Source organism: Temnothorax americanus, unplaced genomic scaffold, assembly GCF_048541705.1.
Source record: "Temnothorax americanus isolate GAGA-0224 unplaced genomic scaffold, ASM4854170v1 Scaffold9, whole genome shotgun sequence".
In the NCBI taxonomy this organism is placed as follows: Eukaryota; Metazoa; Arthropoda; class Insecta; order Hymenoptera; family Formicidae; genus Temnothorax; species Temnothorax americanus.
This window is the reverse complement of record NW_027509812.1, coordinates 1,552,372-1,573,196: the sequence shown is the minus strand read 5'-3', so window position 1 is coordinate 1,573,196 and position 20,825 is coordinate 1,552,372. Positions and strand designations below refer to the sequence as shown.

At 38.7% G+C, this 20,825-nt stretch overlaps 1 protein-coding gene across 2 annotated transcripts in view; it reads left to right on the top strand.

The window, feature by feature from the left end:
• The first annotated feature begins 8,990 nt into the window (after nucleotides 1-8,990).
• Nucleotides 8,991-20,825, top strand: part of LOC143908149 (RNA binding protein fox-1 homolog 2) — a 270,571-nt gene continuing 258,736 nt past the window's right edge. Inside the window, exon 1 of one of the 2 annotated variants that reach the window (XM_077425520.1) lies at nucleotides 8,991-9,542. The gene's annotated coding sequence lies outside the window, so the exon portion shown is untranslated. Of the gene's footprint in view, nucleotides 9,549-20,825 lie in introns of both variants that reach the window. The other variant, XM_077425521.1, reaches the window with a different exon arrangement.

Sequence of the window (20,825 nt, the reverse complement as noted above, 5' to 3'; positions counted from 1 at the left end):
TCAGCAATTTCTATCAGCAATTCTTTTTTGAAGTGCACTAGAAACTTATGCATCTTATGACCTATTTACGATGGCTTGCAACCCGCACAATACAACGTCACGTAGAGCGTTGACACGTATAAATATAGCGCCACGGCTTATCAATATTGCGTGCTTCTCGAAACTTGCTTGGCAAATTTAAATTTGTTGCAGCGCTGCCAAGCTGTAATATAAACGAGAAAAGTGTAACGCGGTTGTTTCACCTCTATTATAATAATAAATTTAATACATATAAATTTTAAATGCAAATTTGCAGATTTAAATTTGTAAAATATTTAAGTTTCAGTTATATACATATATAAAGAATAATAAGTTATTTACAAATACTTTTCCATGTAAGATTATGAAAATTGCCTCGCACTATAGGCTTTAAAACTATAATTTATTTAGAGCTTATTATAACTTATTCGATTTTAAATATGTTATTTTTTCTAACAGTTTGCAATTTGTCACAAAACATAATAAATTTCCCGACAGTGCTTTAATGCTAATAAAAGCAGAAGTCAGAAGAAATCAAGGTAATTACAATAGTAGACTCTATAGTAATAGAAGTTGATTTAATTGCAGTGTAATTAAGTACCAGATGGCAGAGCGACTAATCTAATTACAACGATTAAGAGACTCATTCGAGCCAGGACCGGATTCGTATTTGCATTATGTCTGTAATTAAAAATCCCTTCTTCTTATACAAATATCTAATAATTTGAGACAATTAATTCTTTTAATAAAAAGAGGAAAGTTATTTTTTAGAAGAATTATTACGTTTGTTTTTTGTTTACATTAGACTTAGAGAATAATTTTAAAGTAATAAATAATAGTATATTATAAATGTGATGTGTATTATAATAAAAAATACATTGTTTTATTATAAATTGTATTGATATGTATATATACATTTACTATATGTATACATAATGTAATTTCACACACATTTTCTCCTTCTGTGTTAAATTAGAAAATATTATATCGCAACGTGTCAGTTATTATCTTGGAAGAAATATTTAGCTTACCACAATAATTGTACTCGTATTTGCACGGCGGCTATAATTGTTAATTCGAACTCAATTTACAGAGGCCCTTGACCATGTTATCACATTTCACGCGAGCCATCATATGAAGGAGGAAATGAAAGCCGCGAGAATTGCATTCCACTGTTTACGGAATTGCGTGCCGCGAAATTTTGTATCAATGTCTCTCTCTCTCTCTCTCTCTCTCTCTCTCTCTCTCTCTCTCTCTCTCTCTCTCTCTCTCTCTCTCTCTCTCGGCAGATTCGTGCGCTATTACGAATTGGAATGGCGATACACAGTTGTGTCGTGAGCTCTTGATTTATCGATGCCCCCCTGAAAAGCTCCCTCGGTAGTCGACGATGGTATAGTCCTCTTGACATCGAATATAGCGTAAATCCTCTACGCATTTCCTGGGCGGAAAGGGGTGGGCAGCAGATTTCCTCACGTTATTGACCATGCAAATAAGGATCGACAATAATAGGTATCGTTGACACGCAGGCAAACAAGATCTATCCCATTCCCTAAACGCGCGTTCGCAACGTGAGATTGCATATACGTACATACGCGAATCAATTGTCAAGTTGGATCTCCAGCAGTATTGTGTATTATTCTCCTCGCAAATGCATGACGATTTGCCTGTGGCATTGATTAATAAGAGAAGACATATTGCGACTAAATATCTCCAATATTGCTCCACTTATAGAAAAAAATTGTCATTTCCACTAAAATTAAAAACTTGTTTGTTTGTATCGAATATTTTATTCCAGTTTTTTTTCTGTTTTTAATATACCTATATTAATATGCAATTTATATTTAAAGTATAAAAACTATATGTATATTAGAATACAAAAAATTTATCAAGTTTTATATTAAGTTGCATACATAAATTAAAACAATTAATTTTCTAAATTAGATATAATTATCCTTATATTATTCTTTATTTACACAAATTGTAAAAAAATTAACGGGCATATCAATAAACGTCCCATCGAATTTTGTCCAAAAAAGAGGTCACGAGCATAAAAAATTTGCACACCACTTATCTAGATTATAATTAGAACTAAAAAGTTTTATATCGAAACGAGCAATTAAAATTCAATACGTTTGATCAAATCTCGGGGCAAATTATCGGAGAAATGATTTCCTTATTTTCGAAAATGGAAACTGTTACTCTTTTATTAAATAATTCGTATCACATGATACTCTTGTAACTTAAACTTGTCTAGACTTTCATTACCTATTAATTTTTGTGAAAAATATCTGGCATATACTTATTAAGAAAATTTGTAACGCCATTCATATACAATAAATGATGAATTACAAGTGTAAAGCTCTCCTATTAGTGTATAACCGCGACTAGGGTAGCTTGTATATTTCCGTGTAATGATCGTTAATTACTGAGCTTTGGTATGGTTTAATGATACTTAATTGTCGGTGTACGAGCACCCTCACGCATAAACTTCGACACCCCTTTCTAATTCGCATTGTCATTCGTAGAGATCAATAGATCGACCGTTAAATTAGTCTTTAATTAAAAGCATTATCTATTCATGTATCACTGTGTGATATATATTTCGGATACGAATAGTTTATAGTTTACATATAACTTGCATTTGATCCGTTATTTGAATGAGCAACGTGTATTAATAATAACGTATTATAAATTATGTCAATAAATTTTGGCCAATTTTTATAAAATAAAAGCGAAATAAATTATTTCTATCAATATTTTTGCTTAAATTAACAAAATTTAAATGTTTTGCAAATAAACGCGAAGTTTCTTTTGATAGATCTAGGACCGAAAAACTTTAATAAAAATTTTGTGACAAAAAGGGATCTTGATGTGGAAACGGCAATTCCGGTGAATTCTACGTGGAATTAGATGCCGTATTACGGCGTCATTTGTCAAGGGTTAGGCAAGACGCCAAAGCCAGAGCCGTATGCATCTGACCCGGTGAAGTGCAACAAGTACAATTAGGGAAAGCAGAACTTACGTAAACTGACCTGCGCACGGTCGAGCTCGTCACAATCGATATACGATAGATATATCAAAATTCCTCTGACCAGAATCAAAGGAACGGCTTGTTCTTGTCCGACCAATCGCTGCCGAGGTGAACTAAGTTGAAATCGAATTATCCGATGCTCTAGCGTCACAGACTCAAATACGATTTAATTAATCTCGTAATCACAGAGTGGAAATATAAATACCTGCAAAATTTATTAAAAAATAAATCTAATGTTTTTAAATTTATTCGTCTAATGTCCATTTCTCTACCAATGCATATCGACTTTAATTTCGGTTTAACCTACTTTTTATTTTCTTCTAATTCTTAGAAGTATTAGAAAGAGATGAAAAGTAAGTTAAACCAAGATTAAAATTAATCTGCATTGGTAGAAATGGACATAATTATTTTACATTGAAATTGAAGATTAATGTAAAAAGTTCATTATAAAGATGTATAATGCATATATTGTAATACTATGCGGATATTATACACGCAATTTGAATTTAATTCGTGATATCGATTTAAATCGCCTTTCTTGCAAGAATAATGTGTGCAATTTCAAATAATGTCGGAATAAACATCGTTTGATAGTGAATATTAACTAATAATTATATACAGTGTAGCCAGAGAGCGGTTTAATATTTATCTGGTCAACAGCAGAATAAATAAAATAATTATTTTGCATATTCTACATATTAACGTCGGACACGCGTACGCGCATTAATATATGTAATAATTACTGAATTCGAAATCGAGATACCCCTTCCGAGGATGCGCGCGGCACGATGAATAGGCAAGAGTTCTCCCATTGTAAGTATTTGTTATTTTCCGTGTAGCCATCAGACAACGCCATACTCTGGCATACATACGTATTGCGGCATAAATTACGCAGACATCACGCGCGATTTTTCACTATTTACCATGAAAACTGCATATTGCGTCTTGTTCGCGATTCACGCTGGCATGGCGTAGCGTCAGAGTGGAATGATGGGAAGGTAAAAAAAAAAAAGAAATGCATCGGAGTGTGTGGGGAAAAGAATGACGGTAAACAATTAATTCTTTACCCACTTTAATACCGCAATTAATTTTACGTAATTAATTATTTTGTTCGCGGTTCTTATTACTACAAATATAAATCGGTTTGTTAGAAAATTATGTATATAATGATAGAATTAAATTATATTTTATTACTTCAAAAACCTGCAGATAAAAGGATAGAAGAGTAACAAAATCACCGAGCGTTTTATATCGGATACAACGCGTACCTACCGTTCTAGAAAATGTTCGATTTTACAGTCAATATTTCACGACGATCAAGACATTAATTGGGAACGAAATACACGCCTCGCGCAGAGATTTACGTATAGCTATATATCGTCAGTTAAGTTTCTAAACCAATATTTATCACGGGAACATCACCACCGCTCACGCGTCAATTGTATATCCTCTCTTAGCGAATCTCATTATCTAAACGCGTTGGCCAATGGCGGGCGAGTGTCATATAAATTTGCAACACAATATCACTTTATCGTTGCATGACATCCACCGCGGTATGAATTATGGAATGAGGCGCACGTCAGACTTTGTAGTATAAGCCACCGGGAGCGGTGGCTACAACACATCGGAGCAGAAATAAGTGATATCAACGAAAATGATGCTCGTTCAGGTGCAGCAGCTTACGGAATTATAAACGGGCTGCAAACGGGCATGCAGGGCAATCCACCTCGAAGCGTATTTTACCTTCAAGTTGGGATATTGAATCATATGCCACTAAAGACAACACGAGAGGGAAACGGCGTGCGAATGTTTATACGTCATATAATAATCAATTATGAAATACCGGATGCTTTTGTGAGTTGCATTCTCTGGAACAACAGATGCCAGGGGGTAGAATGCCGTGAATAGAATTAGCATTCTATTTTTAGACTTTTGATGTAATTGCTCAAGTTCTCTCTGGCGCTCCTTCAAGGAACTCCGGAGCTCCTGACATGTTACTTCAAAAAGTTGCCCTAGCTGGGAAACTCGAAGCCTTCGCTTCGCAATACATATATAAAATGGAAAAGTTCCGTGCAACGTGGATTTCCCAGACTTCCGCTTAAAAAGATAAACTTTTGTATATGTATATAAAATTTATTACTGTCCCGATATATCAAGCCACCGTTTGATGTTTCCTGAAAATATTTATTTGTGCTCGCTTTCTCGTATATGTTTACGAAGATCAGCAAAATAGGATTTAATGCGGATATGCAGGATTTTTTTATCTCGCATATTTCAATTATTAATATATCACTCTGGCGATCGTCGGGTGAAAATATTGGCGCAAAAAAGGTCACTCCGCGAGATGTACGTAAGTGAATGGAAAAACTCACTTTTCTCGCAATTTTAATTATAACATTATATGCGCCGTTTCGGTCATCCCGGTATAAATTACGCGTTGGGCAACTTTAATTTTAATTCGCGATACTTTTTCATCCGGCGATACACACAGTGCGCAGCCTCGCACGGCATACGAGACTTCGTTAACTCGATGGCATTTTGCAATTGTGATCATCGAAAAGGGTAAACGATTTTATACTCTCAGTTTGTGCCGCGTAATAATAAAAAGCTGAATTATTTTGCGATTCACCGCTCTCGTCGAGTTAATTAATGTATCGTCCCGATTCCCGCGCAATGAGAGGTCATTTCTCTCTCTCTCTCTCTCTCTCTCTCTCTCTCTCTCTCTCTCTCTCTCTCTCTCTCTCTCTCTCTCGCTCGCTCTCTTTTTCTCCCGCCCTGGATTGCAACGGCGCGCTGTCGGGTGAATTCAAAACTCGAAATAAAAAATTCAAGTCGCGTCGATTACTATATCGATGCGCGGAGTCGCGGCCTGCAAAAATGATCCCGGAACTCGCTCTTCCAACTTTTACGAGGTAATTTATAAACGGTGTACCGTGCTCGTGCACTCGTAGTATAATTGCGCCTGTTTTGTGTATATTATACGCATACTTATATGTGCACATACACTCGACATTGCGAATGCTTTCTTTAGATAGACATTTTTAAAACAAATGCGTATCGTGTTTAAACTGCAACAAAATTTACTATATTATAATTAATTTCTCAATAAATAATTTAAAAAAACAATAATATTATCTTGAAGCAGAATTTAACAGTCGGCGTAGTATGGTAATATGAGATAACCGTAATGCGCTGATTATTAATTCGTATTGTTAATTATAATAATACGTATGTATATATCGGCTCAATTAATACTTGAATTAATAAATAAAATTACTGCAATATATACAGTTACATTTTATAATCCTATTATTATAAATGAATAATTTATTAAAATCCGTAATTAAAACAAGTAAAAGACAACGAAGAGAATTGAAACATCTGTAAATAAATTCTTAATTGTAAAAAAAGCTTTTTATAATTTTGCTAAACCTTTGTAAAGATTTCCCGAATAGTTTTATAGAGGTGTGTTATTAAAATAATATGAAATATTAATTGATTTTTCTATGAGGAAATATTGTTATCTTAAATAGATCATTGAGAGAAATAGAACTATTTTTTTTTTTATTAAAAAGTTTTCTCTCAGATGTGTTAAGAATGCAAATGTATGTTTCTAAATGTACAATTATTAAATTGCCAATTATTGTTGTGAAACTTGCTGATACTATCCCATATGAATATCTGGTCGCGACGCGTCTGTTGTGAAAAGACCTAGGGGAAGACAATCGCGACCACCGAGTGTACGTGCATACGTACGACAAACGAGGACCCCCCCTCCCCCCGGAATATCGATTTTTGCGTATCCTAGTCAGGCCAATTTCATTTGACGGGTGTGTACATACACGTACGTTCGTGCGCGCGGCATAGCGCGGCGCGACGGTTTTCCGCGACACCGCGAATACGATTATGCACGCCCGAGCGTTACCGAAAACAATATTCGACCGCGCGCGCCGCGCAATCTGATTTCGGTAACAATATTCGGTAAACGAATGCCTACGGCACGGTCGACGCGAGCAACGACCGTAAACCCGATGACTGGCATTTATTCGGAATTACAAGCGGTAATTAAAAGGACGCTAAACCCGTTCGCTCGCCCGCGACGCGATGCGAAAAATTCGCGGGCCCCCCATCCGCCCACGAAAAACGCGCGATCACGCCGCGATGCTCGCGCGAGTCGCGTTTATCGAAACAACGACATCGCGCCGCGATAAAGCCTCTAGGATCCGCGCGCGCGACCGAACGCACAAACTGCATAACTGAGCGAGGCCTATATAGATTCTGCACAAGCGAACTTTGATTGATGATAAAAGGGGTTTATTGACTTGCGTTGAGCGCAGATGCAACGTACTCTTTTTTTGGTCTGAATACAGGGCTTGATTGATGTGCGTGCATGCGCATTTCGTTGCTGATATCATCAGGCCGCTATGATAAGAGGTTTCGGGCGCGAACAGTGAAATTGTGTGTAAAGCTAAAAATCATTTCTCTTAGCGCTCTCCTCCATAATTTTTCTATTAAAGAAATGCATATATTATAAATGCATTAGCGTATTATGCTATAAGTAAACTGCATTCGCTTATATTATTGAAGCTAATTTGATAGTTCTGTTATGCATACAGTTATAGAGTTAACGAATTTCTATTAGCGGTTTATCGAACAAATACATTAAAGCACATCAAATGTTTTGCGCGCGCGCGCTTATTTTTATATTCGGTATTCGTCGAACATAACATCGCCTGGATTTAATCCGTTCGTCCCACCGCTACGTCGATGTTATTAAAAGTACTGCAAAAATATTTGCGCTTTGCAGCTCGAAAACAAATATTCAAACAGCGCGCGCGCACACACACACACACACACATACGTCGACCGAGCCTGTTTTCGTTCACCGTATAATTAAAGCCAACATTTACACTTTTCCGTGAAAGTGCCGTTAAAATCGACAAAATTTAAAATCGGCACGGTCAGAAATTTAAATGAGCTTTACGCGTCACTATTAAACGTATATAGCTAATAGCTAGCATTAACTATATATATAGTTATAATTATAGAAACTTCGGCAATATACGTATATATCTAAACATGTGGGAAATATGTTTAGAAATATACGAAAAAATGTATTTAATAATTGATATCACGAACATTTTTTCCACAGATATTATCTTTGTATCAACATTGATAATTATTTCCTGTATATTTTATGTATCTTTGCTATTACGATCGCATTCTTGATATTATTCTATTACGTCACAACTAACCATATTTTTTAAATTAAAATATAAAGTATGGAAATTAAGTTGCTAAATGTAATTATTGATATATGTTAAATGTTCTGCGATCATTTTAAGTCTTATCAATTATTTTTTCGATTGAAATAAACATCGTCTAAAATGCGAACGATATCGCAGATTTCGATTCGTTATTGCTGAATGGATAATTGACTAAAAACTCTCGATAATGAAATTAACGAGTAACAAAGGAAATGGTGGGGTTTTCGTTATTGTTCTACGTTAAATACATCACAATTATAATTATACAATCAGACTGCAATAATAAGATTTAACAATAATCAAATGAAAGATGTTAATTGTTCTATTTTAAATATATATCACAATTATAATTATACAATCAGATTGCGATAATAAGATTTAACAATAATCAAATAAAAGATGTTAATTGTTCTATTTTAAATACATCGCAGTTATAATTATACAATCAGAGTGCAATAATACGATATCGTAATTGTAATAATAACTCTTACTGGATAAAGTTATGCGGTTGCGGTCGCGAAAAAGGCCCGCGAAAGTCGGCGCGGCGATTGGAACGCGCGCCGCCGATTCGCCGAAGTTAACGGCGCGAAGTTGCGCGCGACGCTGCGTCCTCTATAATGTCGACGCGCGCGCCGGCCGCCGGCCGTGGCGGACGGGTAAGCGGCAGGCGGCAGCGGGCAGACCAGCGCGAGCCACTGCGTCAGTCGGACGGAGTTTACGCGTCGCCGCCGTGTTCGTTTCGCGCAACTCGTTCGAAAACCGCGTTCGCGTCGTCGCGTCCGCAATTCGGATTCGCGCGTGCTAACAACGTGCGTCGCAGAGTCGATTCGCGTCGTCGACGCCGTTCGTCGCTCGTGTATTTACACGTCTCCGATTCGACGTGCGTGTCTCGTTGCTGTCGTTGGCTTGGCCGAACTGCAGTTCGTTCTGAATGTGCGTGTGCGTGTGCCGCATCTGTTTCCCGTTGCTCCGTTGGTGCACGGCGTTTGACATTGTCATTCGGGTGGTTTGTTAGCCCACGACGAGACGAGAGTTGCGAAGGACTGGGAGAGTGATCTGGTGAGATTTTCAAGTGTGTTATATATATATTTGTATCGAAAGTAAGTTGTGTTGGGCGCACGGAGGCGGACTCTCCGACCGAGGGACGAGCGACGAGGGACGTGAAGGTGGCAGCGGGAGCTTTCGCGTCGCGGCCCGGGTGCGCAGCCGGATTCCTGTGGAACACGGTGAGCGTGAGTTATATACGTATATACGTTTGTTTATATCCCGCGTCCCGCGTATCGGGCGATCACAGGCGGTCCTCGAAAAGTTTCGTAGACGTAGGTACGGCGCGACACGGCCGCTCGCGATATTAAAAAGCGGGACGAGAGCGGCGAACTTTTTTGTCGCAGTTACTCCGGTTTTCTGCGTCTCGAAGCACGCGAAATGGAGCGTCAAAGAAAGATGGATCGCGGTTGAAGTTGCCTCTATGCGCGCTAACGGTTTATCAATTTGTTTCATTTGATTATTAGAATTGTTGAGATCTTTAAAAGAAATTAAAGAATTCTGAATTGGCAAGAATGACGGAATACACATTTATCGCAACTTTGCGTGAAATAATTGTCCGGGCGTTTTAAAATTTGAAATATTGAGCTGTTTCCTCGGCAATGTCTGAAAAAGCCAAGATTCCAGGAAGTAAAATGCTTCCTCGAACGTCGTTAAATTCTACAATCATTCCACGCAGCACAAGCTTGCATCCAGTTATTTTCTTCCGCCAATTCGATATTTCGATCTTATCGAGAAGTGCATTTATCGACGAGAGCATTTCAAGAAAAATAGTGAAACGTTTATTTAAGATTACAACTGTCCAATTATTTAATAATTAGTCAATTGATTGATTTTTTGCAACAAAAACGAATGGCCGAAGAAACAGTTACTTTTATTAAGTTTATCGCGCAATTTGATCTTTTAGGCAGATACGTTTCGCGTTTTGTCGAGCTTTTTGGCTGCAGTATTTTAGCCCGATAAATCGTTGTCATAGGAACGATCGGCATAAATAATCGCCGCGTGCTGAGATTACCGGGAATTTGGAGTAATTCGGTTTTACAGAATATTCGAGTTGATCGGAAATCAAGTAAATTGTAATCCGATAGTTCGGTTTCAATACGAGGCAGAGCCGCCGCCACTGTTACGCGTATATATAACGTACGAATGCAATTTCCAAAATAAGCCGTTGAGCGCGAATAAATCACCTCTATATTCCCCGTATTTTGCAAATCAAAAATCTGCATGAAAGACATATTGCAATATGGATTCTCATTATTATTTATACGTTCATAATCATACAGATAAATACAAAATATTATACCGTATCGAGATAAGCGAGTATTTCGCCAAGCCGATCGTTCGCAAGGCACCACGGGGTGCGCGATTATCGATGTATGCGTATCGTGCATCGCAATATATCGCCCGATGGAATTTTTCAGCTGTCAATTAACTCTCCGAAGTTAATCGGAAATGCAAAACGATACATTTTACCGTAGAATTTTGGCTTCGCGCAGAACGTTGTAACGCGTGCATCAAAACCTTGTTCTGACGATGCATTTAACAGCGCGGCGCGGGCGCGCGATGCGCGTGCACACATATGTTTTAACGACAGAAATACAGCCGCGCCGCGGGTCGCGGGTTCATCCGATCCGTTAATCCGTGCATCGGCCGTGGATCGACCACATTTCTGCGTGAACTCGCGCGAAATTTATTTATACTCACGCGCGCGCGCGTCGCCGCAGTTGCACACAGCATACAGCGCCGCGCCGGTGTGCTCGTTCGGAAATGCGCTCCGGTGCACGCTCGTGCGACGCGCGTATTTCACGGCATAGACGTTTAGGAGCGTGAAATAAATCGCTTGCGCGCGAAGGTCCATTTGCATACAAACGCAAAATGACCCCCCCCCCCGCACCGCAGCCCGCGATTATGTGCGTAAATAAACGATCGCCGCGCGAACGCGCTTATTTCGGAGCCGGCGCGGCGCGGCGCGGCGCGGCGAGACGCTTCCTGGACACATCGATCGCTTTTTTGTCGTCACGTCATTGAAAGTTGAAACGCGTTGCGTCGGTGTATGCTCGAAGTTGGAACGCGGCGCGCCTCGAAATAACATATATACAGCGAGGAAAAATAAAAAACTCGGAAAACCAATAGAAGCGATAACGAACCTTTCCGCGTATATCGTTCTCCGATTTGTCGCGAGTCGTACGTCTCACTAAGGTTATTCAAATATTATTTCGACTACGCACGAGTGGACACTCGGGTCAAGACGCAAAATCAAAGGGTATAAAGGGGCAAAGAATAAATATCAGAATTCGATCGCTAATAGAAGCTTCAAAGTGCGATACATCGATAAAAAACGCCGTATATTCTTTATTTATCTTGTCTCTGGTCAATTTTAAAACATTTATACTTTTTCTATGCTAATAATATAAGCGTAACCGTCACTCGTCTGCTTTATTCTAACGTTTACTTTCCGAACGGCTGGCGTTCTTATCTCAGCACGGTATCGGTAATGCTATATACACTGTCCCTTATCTGCTGCATTTCATTCTCGTATTTCTCTTCTCTCTGCGACTTGACTCTCATCCGCGCAATGTTTACAATGCACGCTCTACCGGCCGTTAATTCGGCGAAAACGTGATTAGGAAGAGTCGCGAGAGAAATTTTGAAGATTTGCGTAATAAGAATTCGGACATATTGGAACGCACGATCTAGATAGTTAATGTTGATAACTTTAAATTGAACGAACCTTATGTTGAAGTGATTGATAAAGATATGAAACGTAGCGATTTCATTATTTGTCGCAAAATTTTATTATTGCAGAAAGATATAATGTATTTAATACATAAATATATAAGTATATATTAAAACTGCTCATATGTTATGTTTTAATTTGTATTTGATTGCTACATTTGTCCATTATTCCTGCCGTACATTTTCTTTCTGTAATTTAGCGATATAAAAAACATTTTTCATTTATTATTAGATTTTTAACTTGCGTATCTTTCTGCCTAATATTTTTATACCGAATCTTTTGACGATAAATTCTGATGTCATCGCGAACAGCAACGTCGAAGTCAGGCTACAAAATCGCAATGCTAGAAAAGGCATCGTTTCTGAGGACAACTCGCGCGCGGCGACTTCGATCGGAATGAGCAAGAAGTTGATTGACTGGCGCAGTCGCTCCTTTTGTTGTCGCGCCAGATCACGTTCGACCGGATTTCTGAAGGACCGCTCGCTAATGTCACAGCCTGGCTGTCGGAATAGCTGCGTCTTATCTGATGTCCGTGCGTCATTATAGCATTATCCAATTTCGGTTCCGTCGTTGACGTCAGAACCGGTGTAACGTAAAGCTTTTGCGAAAATCGATCACATTTTGCCGCGACGCCCACCCATTCTGGTTGAAATTAAAGTACGGGAAATACCAGCAATCTGTTTTGAAAGATAAATTCTCTTTCTGTCTCTTTCTATCTCTATCGTGTTTCACTATCAAAAGATTGCTATCCGGCGACAAATAACCGTTTTGCGCAAATAAATTTGCTTCTACGAGAGATTGCAAGCGAGACGGTACAGTGACGTCGACAAACGCCATTCGAACTTCTGACAAAAGTACAGATATCCTCTTTTCGCATTTCTCCATCATTCTCTGTCGTCTGCATAGACGAACGAAAAATTACCCAGCGCCGGGCGCGAGCTACGATAAATTAAACTTTGGAAAATCACCGATCGCGCGCTTTGGCTGAGTCACTGTAATACCATTTGGTATTCGTAGTCAAAAGGATGCACGAACACGCGTATCGTGCACGCGCGCATCGTGTGTATACGCTGGAAATTCGCTCGCCATCGATCCGTAATATTTCCAACGTCACGAATGCCACTCCGCTTTCGTTCCGCCGCCGTGACAAATAATAATGGTGATCGCAGTGGCGCTCTACTAATCGCGGCTGGCATTTAATCCATGATCCATGTTCTCCATCGCAAAACACAGTGAGCGGTAGTGCGTCGGTTCGCGACGGATTCGCGTCGCGATAATCATTATTAATGAATGGGCAATAATACTGATTTTTGTGCTCGCGTGTTCGGGGATCACGAAAAGATAGAAATCTGATAGCGATCGTATATATACATCGCGATGTTCGTGCGTTCCTACATTATTCGGTGGATTTGACGCGAATGAATTTTTCGCCCCTTTCGCGAGCGGGATGAGGGAAATAGTTGAGGAAGAATCCACCGTAAATCCATCTCTTTCGCGGGAAAACTTAGTTCCGGAGCATCGAGCTGGAAGTCAGCTTAAGCGGTACGAAGGCACGAAGCGAGGAAGAAAGCTCGCCTGTTCGCTTCGCGCTCGCATACACGGTGTGTCACGGTGTAATGCTGAAAGCGGTAATAGTGATGCATTCCTTTGAAATGCGATTTCAGCGCGTCGGATTTTGCTCAATAAAGATTTTACTGCCGTCTTAATTAGCTAATTACTTAATATTGGAAAGTTAATACTATTAAGGGATTAAGTCTCTTGAATTCTTGTTCCATTTATTTGAATTGAAGTTTAATTTAAACGAAATTTAATTGCGCGGAGTTTATTGTCGAGATACTGAAAAGCTAAAAATAAATGAACGCGAAATTCTTTATATTTTCTTTGATAGAAGACCGGGCCTGCATTTATTAAAATATATAACTCGCTTATACTTATCTATTTCCTACGAATAAAAAAAGCGTTATTACTGAACAAAACAAATTCCGATGTTTATCCAATTGTCATTTGCTAAAATCGTTTAATTGCGACAAATCTTTACTTTAATAAAGCGACGGTTAATTAATCGATTTTAATACAATACAATTGTCAGTCGCGCTTTAATCGAAGGGAGTGGAGTCCGTTTGTGTCGTCTTTTAATTATCCCATCATCGGTTTCTCTTTATCTTGTTATCGTGCATAGTATTTGCACAAATTACACTTATATCAAAGTCTAATTATTACTGTTTTTATTGATTTAAAATCGATAGAATATATTTTGACGTGAAAAGTAAATCTCAGTATTTAATTTCATTCTTTGTATAACGTCGTGCGAGCTATTGTTTGAAATATGTTCTTTCCGGGTATATCGTATACGTGGATACAACATGGCGGTTTGGTCTATTGGGTAAATACATATATATAGTGCTCCAGTGTGCAGTGTGCATCATCGCGGCTCTCGGTACGACTGGTGCATCGAACCGTGAGTCTCTGTGCACGCGGGTGCATCCGATTGTCGAGGAGCAATGCATGCAAGAAACGATGTGCTCCGATGCCAATGTGTATACGCGTCGATGCTCTTTGAGGCTCAAGCTGACGACGGGAAGGGCTTCTGCCGCTTCTGGGAACTCTCGCGTTCGCGCACCTTAGCATCTTCTCACTTCTCCCCGATAGTAAAAGCCGCACGCAATTTCGATCTAAAATATCATTTTCTCCTCGTAACGATGCCTGTTCGCCACGCTGATCGTTTAGATACGCTCGAACGGTGCATGGTAGTCGAGTAATGTGTCGAGCTCAGATAAGGGGTGCCGACCGCGGGAATTGGGGTAAATAAACATCTAACTAGAATATAAACGAAATGTAAGCTTTGATGTGTTGTATTTGCAACCGATTATATGAATTAATATGTATGTGAGAGAGAGGTATATTGAAGGAAGTGACTCGCTGAAGCAAAATTTGCAATTCACACATACTTAATTCTCGTATATGGAATACAAAGTTGTGTACATTTAACGAGATAAATTTAGGTGTTAATTTTATTTATGATAAAAGAATATAACCATTAAATCATATAATATATATATAATCCATCCAACACATATAATGAACATTTGTGGTGCGTTTATGGACGGAAATAGCATAACGTTCATGTCGGCAATAGCTATAAGTGTTTCAAACTTCTCGTTATCGCTGGCGTCTATACATTCAAATCCTGAAGACAGATCGTTTAACTTCGAGATTACCGTAAGTGCATTGCAACATTTAACTAGATTTATGATTTTCGTATGATGGATGCTAAATGCTACCAACCATTTATTAGTTGGGTAACCGATTTGATGTGATCTTTTGATTCCAAAGAAGACGATCAGTCATTCTCGAGTTTTATTTATTTTAGAAATTACGTATTATGCACATATTACTAGAATTTCTCCGATATACATATATATATAGACAGGACTTTTTGAAAGAAAGAAACTACGTTATCTAATATATATTTCTGCTTTCTTTTTTAAATTTATCGGCAGCGGCGAGAGGTGCGTGATGTAGCGTCTGAAAACTTTATGAGAAGCGCCGTTTTTCCATCAAACGAGGTGTGCTGATGAACACGTTACGAATCGGTATACCGTACGGAGTACCATTGTAACGCAGGGTTGAAGTAGGACTGTGAATATTCATGGCAAACACCCGCGACTTCTTCCGTAACGAATGTATTCCACGTTTTAACAGTTCCCGAGAGTGCTTTTCGGCCCATTTATTCGTCGTTTCTGTCCGCACTTTAACAATCGATAGTATTCGGTATACCCGTCGCTCATCGCGCCCATCGCGCTCATCGCCGCTGTCGACGTGCACGCGCGTCGGTGCGCCCGCGCTTTGTAATTTCCCACCTCGAATTTACCTCGATTTCTGCGTTATTTACTTTTGCCTGACCTATTTCCCGTACACCCTTTACGTCATTTATTTCGTCGTGCACCGCCTGCACTTTGTTTTCCTCCCACTCTTTCTCCTCCGCCTCGTATAAAAGCGATCGAGTAATTCGAGAATACGAGCGACGCCAATAACTATACCGCTCGCCGATCCAACCATCGCTGCACCGTACGGTAGAACGTCACCAGAATGGAGTTTCGAAATTGCCTTCGAACTTGTCCGAACCAGAAGTGCCAGTCCCAGGTGATCGGTAACCGAGACAATACGTGACTTTACGACGAACGCTCCATTGTGTATTGAAATTACGAAAGGACGTGATATATACATTTCGATAAACCAAACTGACATGTATGTTATTAAATATATACACATTTTATATGTATATAAAGTCGTTCTCCCCCTCTAATAATAAGCCATCTTGAAGAAGGTAGTTTTGAAAAAAGAATTCAATTTTATACATAGACAAACTTTTATGCACAAAAGATTTGTAATAGTAGGAATATTAATGTTAGGTTTAATCACTCTCAATTGATTCACGATTTCACGATTTCGACGTCTTACCATGAAATAATCAGCGCGCCGCCGGTCTCATTCGAACTTCGGAATATCTGCATCGGTGAAAGGTATAAGTCTTCGTGTCGGAGAAACGCCGTCAGACTTTTCTCATTTCGCGAGCGGCGTAACGATCGATGATCAAAGCAAGAAACGTGCAAACGATTCGAGACGTCGCGGCGTCGTCTCAAACTGTCGAAGAACTCCTCGATGTTAGTCGGTAGAATTGAGACGGGGGGCGGGAAGAAATGGCGGGGGAAACTTTAGTAAGGAATTCGTGGAAATAATTAATCGGGTGTCGAGTTGTGAAAACGATAGGTCGGGCTTGTAGTCTTCATCGCCATTCGTTTGTTGTTGTTTTCGTTCTCATTGCGTGTTCGATTTCGCGTAAAAGCTAGGCGACCATCGCTGTTTTTCACTTTTCAATCTCAGAAATTGGATATACCCAGTCGGGAATCGTCGCTGAATGTAGGAAATGGAAAAGCACGTTGCTTCGTTCGATCGTTGTAAGTTCGTTGGAAATGCAACGCGATACGGCAAGATTGCGTTAAAACGATAACGGAATTTAAATATAAATCGAGCGAGGATCGAAGCCCCATTGATATTCTAATTACACGCCCCGTTAAGCCTTGATTAATTAACGATATGTTAATTGCATCTTCAATATCAGAATTATTAGCACCCTTATCGCGCAGAAATGCGTAAAAAATTACTTTTCGTTCAATCGTCGCATCTTCTTACTTGAAAGAGATCATCCCGTTTGTACTATCAGTTCTTTTCTGTTGTTATTTCATCGCTATTTCTATTTCTATTGCATAATAATAAAGACGCTGTAAGCAGATAAAAGAATTCTAATCTAAGAATATGTATATGATGCGTGACTATCTTATATGTATTTTGTCTTCAGTTTCTTTAAATTTTTTTTCTTTTAAAAGTCAGTTACATATTTTATTTTATTTTCTTCCTTACTCTCCTTTATTCATGAATAGGTATGTTATATTTAACATAAGATTTCTAGCTCGTAAACACTCGTTTGCTTGTCTGAATAATGCTTTGGTAAACCACTTTATTATCATCATGCATTTGCCTCATCTTTTATGTATTTTCCGTAATAAACATGTATTAACCGTTGCGCTCTTAGGAAAGTTATAGTATATAGCGTAACATAAATTCATTTATTTATATATTGTTTAGTAACGCTTATAGTATTAAAATGAATCGTTCTGTAATAGAATCAATTCATCTGTTAGCGCTAATATTTAACAAAACAATTTGTTCACGGAAGATACATCAAACTTCCACGAATGTTTATAATTCAATGAATATTGCGGGTATATTCTTTAAATATCCTTTGCATTTTTTTACGCTCCTATTATACGCAACTTTTACGGGCATTTCAGACAGATTACAAATATTTAAAAGGCATTTGCATGCTAATCGGTGCCCCGCCAAAGTGCCAGGACATCCGGATATTTTCCTTTCGGGAAATATTCATTTCCTGCGTTATGAAACGATTTACACCTACACATGGGCGCGCGTTTTTCAAGTCACACGGTGCAGTAATATCTCCTAGATTTGCTCCACGGATTCGTGCACTCACTCGTGTAAAAATCCGCATTTCATTTCACGTCGGTTCAATATGTGAGCACTTATCGAGATCGAGTTTCGAGCTGTTGGAAACCTTAGTTTGTTAGTCTTCGCGGCCTTTCGTCTATATATGTTGTAAGTTTCGTATCTCGTCGACGCAGACACTAAGTTTTCCCGTAAATAAATCGATCCCGCGCCACCAGAGTTGCCTGGGGTTTAACTCGGCTACAGATTTCATTTATGCATTGAATAGGGACCGCAGGTTTAAATTTAAAATCTTAAGTTAACTCAAATCTTGTATCTTTTATCTTTTTTGACGAAAATATTTGCCATTTAAAAAGCGGGCAGTAAAACTGATTTAGTTGTTGGCGCTTTGATTGATTTAATCTGAATTATTTGCATTCGATCGTAAAAAAACGGCTTTGCTATAGTCGGTCATTGACTTTCACATTCATACAAAGCTGTATCGTATACATGCACAGGCAGGGAGAGATATATCGCAATATATACATATATAAAGGTAGAAAATCCTCGCGCGCGACATCAAGTACAAAGAATAGGAATGGAATAAATGGCACGATAGATTGTCAATCCGTCGACGAAGAGCCGCTTTTTACAGTCTGCTACATAAAGCTGTATCGTCGGTACTCTTGGTTCTTTCGTGCGCTTCGTATTGCTTGCATGACGATATTGCATAAAAACCTGATGAAAAATGCATGAAATATGCAACATTGCCGACGCCGACACCAACATTTGAAAGGCGTAAATGCTAAGATGGGCTATTACGTAAACTTGTCGTTACTTTCGGCGTCAAAGCTGAAAGATTGGCAAAAAAAAAAAAAGATTCTTGGGTGCAATAAAATTTGATTGTTACAATCGAGATTTTTATATTCATGAAACATTCAATATATCGTTCTTGTTAAGCGGTTTGAATTTTGCACAGATGTACAAGTTAATAATAATGCTCATTGATTTTTATATACATTTTAGTTTGAAAAATATATAAAAAAAAGCACAGTTTATATAAAATAAATATTAAATGCAATTGTGGAGACTTGTAGAAGAATAAAAATTAAAGAATTTAGGACATGAAAGAAATCATGCGGTGAAAGAATTCAAAAGGTATAATTCTCTACGAAAATATAGATACATTTTGCGAAGATATTGCAATGTCGCGAAGTATGATATATCTTTTCCGCTCTTGTACACTTTATTTTTATTTCATGTTTCGGCGAATGGTACTCGAGAGAATTTAAGAAATGAGATTTGCCTCACGAGGGAGTTTTATCTCAAAATCTATGGAACGAAGGTTAATCGTATTCTAAAATATTGTGATTAAAAAGGACCGAGGAAGATAGGATTTTATAGTAAATTACCATGGTTTCGATCATATTGAAAACTATTGGAAAACAGCCGACCATTTCTCTCGCGCGTATCTTCATACATGTAACGACCGCATCGATCATTTCGACGTTAACGCAAAGTGAAAAATAGAATAAAAAAGTTATGCGCGCAGGTACGTTGCTATATAGTATATGGGCAGTGACATTGGATGCCGATCATGTGCATCGTCTGTTGGCACGTCGAACTGTAATATGATTTTGTATTACTGATGGAAACTATATATAGCGAACCCTTTCTGTGTTACATATTACTAGAAGACTCAATTACCGTGAAGTTACGACGAGTACTCTGCGTGCGATTTATACGCGAATCAAACTTATCGGTCGTTGAATATAAATTCACGTCGAAATGCAGCACTCCGGTTTGCCGGTAAATTCACCGTGATTGCCTGGTATTCGCAATACGCGATTGCACATGAAGGATTTGCATTTTGCACGTCCATAATAATTCTATCTGTAATATGGACGACGAGAAAAAGTATACCCGTCTTTTAATATTATGTGACGTATGTAATAACATTATACAGCCAATAAAATATTCGTTTTTATACCGAGAAAAATTGAACTATTTAATTAATAAAATAATCAATAGATTATCTGAACGAGTATAGTAATGAAAATTCTTTATTATGTAATTTACTGTTTTATAAAAATAGAAAAAAAATTTGTGTAATAGATTTTTAGATTTTGAGCGTTGAAAAGGTCATATGCGTCACATGTGGTATACAAAACTGCGAGTGCAATTCTGTCGTGAATTATGGATCGCGTAAAGCGGGTTTAAACGAGAAAAAAGTGGCAAAGTTAGTGGCGTGTCCATGTCGCTATCGACCGACTCAATTTCGCGTATTGCAGATGGCGGAAATAAACAAGCCGTGTTTATATTATAGGTCAGGTGCAGGCATAAAATTTAACATACAATTTTCAGCTGGAAAGCCCGGACGCCCAGTTGTCAGGTAAAAACAGATTTAAGCGACGCGAACGAAATTGCATGTGCGTCGACAGACGATTATGTTCACGCGGATGATAATCGCGAATGTGTTACGTCTCGAGTGCCACGACCCTTATCGGCGTCATGCACACACGTGCGTACATCCATGCAGACTGCGTCGATGATAAGCCCGACAAAACATCACTCTGTTTCCTCTCTTGAAGCGAGCACGCTGCATTGGGGGGGGGGGGGGGTTCGTTCGCCTAATCGCCGCTGGCACCAAAAGCTATGTCATTGCCACTGACAGCAGCATGCTCTTGTTGACACTCGTGCCACATAAAGTGCGTAATATGAATTA